Source organism: Macaca nemestrina, chromosome 16, assembly GCF_043159975.1.
Source record: "Macaca nemestrina isolate mMacNem1 chromosome 16, mMacNem.hap1, whole genome shotgun sequence".
In the NCBI taxonomy this organism is placed as follows: domain Eukaryota; kingdom Metazoa; phylum Chordata; class Mammalia; order Primates; family Cercopithecidae; genus Macaca; species Macaca nemestrina.
In genome coordinates, this window is record NC_092140.1 from 65,361,692 (window position 1) to 65,367,263 (window position 5,572).

Below are 5,572 nucleotides of genomic sequence, written 5' to 3' on the forward strand. Positions count from 1 at the left end.
ATATATATTAAAGATGAGTTATATAACCATTTTATTTAATTTTATCTAAGTATAATTGTAACTCGCATAATTAAGATATATCATCATTGAAAATATGTTATTTCTCAATATGTTTCCAAGCCATGTATTGCTTTACCTTTGCATGCTGACTGAGATCCAGTATACTACTGGATCTTAACAATTAAAAAAATACCATATATATCTTTACTGGGTTCTTTTTTTTTTTTTTCTCTGTAGTGACTAAACAGCTTCAATTTTGAAATGTATAAAATATATATTTATATGTTTCCAACTGAATATTTCAAAATATTGACACATTATTACAAAGATTAGTTCAGAGCATGTATTTTCAAAGTGTCAGCATTTGAGATTATTTTGCCTTTATATTTATTATTAAACAACTCTTGGTACAAATGCAGAGGACAGCCCACAAAACCATGTGGAGAAAGTGGTCTTAAATGAAAGAAGAGTAACTTCCCACTGTAATACAAAAGAACAATGTAATGTGTTTAAATAGAAGAAAATTGTTTGATATCTGGAAGATGGAGTTGTTCCTTCACAATTTCTATTTTATTATTATCATTACTATTAATAGGAATGCCATCTGTTGATTGTAGAAGGCTTCAGGTGGGTGGAGATTAAGGAATGAAGAGAAACTTTGAAATAGCTCTTGTGGGAGGGTGAGAATAAGTTGCAAATAGAAATATAATAATGGTTGGAATGTTTCAGTGCATTTGAGGTTGGTAAATATTATAGGAGTCAAGATATCATTAGCATCAATGGTAATTTCTCCAGAATTTCTTGATTGTCTAAGTGATATAGTTTGTCTATGTTTCTGCCCAAATCTTAAATCTCATGTTGAATTGTACTCTCAGAATTTCCATGTGTTGTGGGAGGGACCTAGTGGGAGGTAATTGAATCATGGGGGCTCCTCCTTCCTGTGCTATTCTCATTATAGTGAATAAGTCTCACAAGATCTGATGGGTTTATCAGGGGTTTCCACTTTTGCTTCTTCCTCGTGTTTCTCTTGCCACCTCCATGTAAGAAGTGCCTTTTGTCTTCCACCATAATTCTGAGGCCTTCCCAGCCATGTGGAATTAATTGTAAGTCCAGTTAAATCTCTGTTTGTTCCCAGTTTCTGGTATGTCTTTATCAGCAGCATGAAAATGGACTAATACACTAAGTGACGGCATAAGAACTTGGACAGTTGGGGATTGTTCAGGACTAAAGTATTGTCATACAGAGGAAATGAAATATTGAAGGGTCTAGGGTGTTGAGAATATAGCAGAGTGTAAATAAAATGATATGCTGTGGAATAAAGTAGATGAAGAAGAAAACAAAATTTAGATTTGTGCAGTACCGAATTATATGTTTATCATTCAAATGTAAAATTTATGCTTTTTTTGTCAGTTTAAAAATGATTGTTTTTCCTTATGGGTAATTTTTTTTTATCTACCTAACGTTTGTTGTACTATGTTTATTTTTTTTCATTTTAAATATTTGCCATAACTGATTTGTTTATTACCCCTTTTAATTGTGAGATATACGTCCAGAACAGTGCATAAGATATATGTGAGCAATTTTAGGCATAATTACAAAGTGGTGAAGTGATGGAACATTGCCTGATTTGCATGTGTATTCCTCCCTAGTTATTTATTCCTTTTCTTCTTAGAGATAAACAATACCCTGATTTTATGAATATAATGTCCTTAGAATTATTTTTTATTGTGCCAATTATACATGACTTCTAAGCTACATAGGCCATATCCCCGATAGATAAGGGAAACATATGGTTTTTTTTTATAAGCAACTTACTTCTTCTTAATCATAGTGATTATGAGATGCATGTGGATTGTTGTGTGTAGATGTAGCTCATTTATTTTTACTACTGTATAACAGGAGTAATCAGACTTGTTAATTGTATGTCCTTTTCACACTCTAAAAATTACTGAGAACCACAGAAAGTATTGGTTTATGTTTTGTATCTATAAACATTGATTAAATTAGAAATAAAAAACTGAAATATTTTGTAAATTTTATGTTTATTATAAGAATTTATGTAAGCTTATTACAAAAATCTTATTACATGGCAATGCAAATCACATAATTTTTTAAAAAATTATTGCCATTTGAAAAATTCAGTGAGAAGAGTAGCATTGTTTAATATATTTTTGTCTCTTTAATATCTGACAAAAAGAGATAGCTGGATTCTAATATTTGCTTCTCCATTTCATCTGTTGCAATAAGTACAAAGCAATATACAAAAAATATAAATAAAAGCCAGCATCACACAGATATATAAGTAGAAGACATCAGAATCTTAATAAAGTATACACCTTATTTTTGACACTGCACAAAACTCAAAACATGGTTGTTTTTCAAAGTTAAGTTGCAATGTGAACTTGAAACTCTATCAGTGAACTTTATATTTTGTTAGTTTAAAATCCACTTGTTTATCTGCAACTTTGAATCAATCTTTACCTATCTGTCATTCTGAAACAGTATTCATTGGTCATTTGGAAAATCAAGTTATCAGAATTATGAAGATCTTTTAAATGTCAATACATTTCATTAAACAATATCAAAAAATTGATTTGTCAATATCATCAGCAATCTCATCAGAAAAAGCCTTTAAATAATAGAAAGCAGTCAAACTCCAACTGGCGGGTAAAAGTCCCTTGAAATTATAACCTTATGGGTTCAAATTTTATGATTAGCAATAAATATGGGATGTTGTTTTACTTGAAGTGATGGGGATACCTTGTTATTTTTAAGACAAGTATGAAATACTTAAGTCAGAATATCCATAATTTGCTTATCAGTTATTTTTTTCAGGTAGAAATGGAAAAAGCAGCTGATTCATTTGCACCTAAAAAAACCACAAAAAGTGTTGTGCCCTGGTAAAAACCATCGTATTTTAGTATCTGGCAGAAATGCTTTATAAATTCTCTTCTCTTTCCACAGAATATAAAAAACATAAGTATTCATGGAGTGAGATTTAATGACATTTAATTTTGTTACTGCTCATTTGAGGAGATTCTAATTGAAACTTTTTTTCCCTTGTGACTGTGGTGAAGAACACAATGAGTACTAGTACAGTTTGGTGCCACTACTGGGATTTGTGTTAGGACACGAAGGCTTCATTTGCTATCACTTTGCATAATCATGCAAATGTTAATACAGTATAAAAAGCAAAATGTGTCCTATTATTATGGAAATAATTTTGACTCTGCAGACCCTCTGAAAGTGCCCCAAGGACTATCAGGGATACATGACAGCACTTTGAAAAACCATTGCTACTTAGTATTCCAAGGTATGAATATATCACAATATATTTAATCTTTTTACTAGAAATGGGCATTGAATCATTTCTGGGTCTGTTTCTATTGATTCATGTTTCTCCTTGTTGTGTATTATATTTTCATGTTTCTTTGAATGCTTGGTAATTTTTTATTGGATGCCAGACATAGTGAATTTTATCATGTTAGGAGCCTAGATTTTTTCTTTGCAATTCCTTCAAATATTTTGGGGCTTTGCTCTGTGATAGTCATTGAAGACAGTTGATCTTTTAAATATTTTCTTTTAAGATTTATTAAGGACTATCAGAACAGCCTTTAAGTTAGGACTAATTTTCTCTCTACTGAGGCAGGGCCCTCTGAGTACTCTCCCCAGTGCTTCATTCATCATTTCCACTTTGGTTTACGGGTACACTATGGCTAATCCTGTCTTAGTTTTGGGGATTGGACTGTCTTTTCCTTTTAGGTGCTTCTTCCCTTGGTCCCAAGTAGCATCTTCTCATGCAAGTGCTGACCAATAACCAGCTAAAGAACCCATTTTAGACCCCCAGAGCCGTCATTCTATACAACTCTCTTCTCTCTGTACAGCTTTCTCTTCCTTGTACTTTTTCTGGAATATTCTAACTACCTTGTTGTGACAGATTCGACAGTGATTCCTAATGGGTTACATGTTTGTATAATCCCCTCCTCTAGAATACTGGCAGACCCTGTGACATGCTTCTAACCAATAGAATACGCCCAAAACAATGGAATTTCACTCCCTGGATTAAGTTATGTTATATACAACTCCAGTTGAGCAGAAAGGAGAGATTCACCTGGTTGCTGACCTTGAGGAAGCTAACAGCCATGTTGTGAACTGCCTACAGAGAGTGCCACCTGCCAGGAAATTCGGGCCGACCTTAGGACCTGAGGATAGACTCTAGCCAATAGCTGATAATTTTCCACAGGGTGATGAATTATGCAAAAAAACCTGAATGAGTCCAGAAGCAGATCTTTCTCTAACTGAGCCTCTGGATGAGAAAGCAGCCCTGCTGACACCTTGATTGCTGTCATGTATTTATTTTAAAAGTACAAAATACCTGTCAGATCTAAAGGGCCACCTCTGCCACATGTCAATTGTTCATAAATACACTTTGTTTATGAGCATTCTTTTCTGTTCTATGAGTGTAATTTTCTATCCTACACTAATAAAACACTGTCAATTACTATTCCTTCTTAACTTCTGCATATGTGATAAAGACTCCTTTCCTTGTTATTCTTCTTTCTTCAAGATTTTCTTTGTTATTCTTAGACCTGTATATTATCCAAAAATTTTATAATCTGCTTGGCAAGTTCCGAAAAACCATGTTGAATATTTTGTTCGGAATTGTATTATAGTTTCATTTGAGGAATATTTATATGTATATAATATTCAGTCCTGTAATCCACTAACGGATTATAGAATACTTCTCAATTTACTAATGTTTACTTTTAATATCTATCACTAAAGTTTTATAATTCATGGTCTCTTGTCCTTCTTTTATTTGATTTATTCCTAGGTAATTTATATTTTTGATTATAGGATACTTAATTTTTCCTTCTGTTTTTTGCTGATATATTTAATTATAATTGAGTTTTGAATATGTATTTTATATTATACCTTCATTAACTCATTAATTATAACTTACGTCTTTAGATAATGTCTTGGATTTTCTATGTATGTAATTATAACATCTGTGGATCAAGACAGTTCTTTCCTTTCTTCTCTTCTCTTTTTCATTTTCTCCTGCTCTTTCCTTTTTCCTTCTTTCCCTTGCTATCTAGAACCTGCACTATAATTTCAATTTGTGATGCTGAGCATCCTTGTCTCATTCTGAAATTTAAATTAAAAACTTTCATTGCTTCTCTGCTAAGTATTATGCTCTCTATGTTCATTTTATCTTTAAATTTGAGTGATAGATTCATTTATTTTCTAATATGAAAGTAAACTTGCATTCCTGAGATTAAACTCAACTCTGTCATACTGAAATATACTTTTTATAAAATGCTAGAATCATTTATCTACTACTTTGGTATAACCTTTGTTAATAAGTGAGAATGACTTGTAATATTCTTTTCTCATACTTTCCTTATCAGATTTCACTATCAAGATTATTCTAATCTTATAAAATCAGATAAATGCTACTCCCTTTTTCCCACTCTCTGAGATAATTTATATAAAACTGGAAAGATATAAATATTTGCTAGATTTAAAATATTTGAATATTTGGTAGATTATTCTTGGGAAACCATTCGAC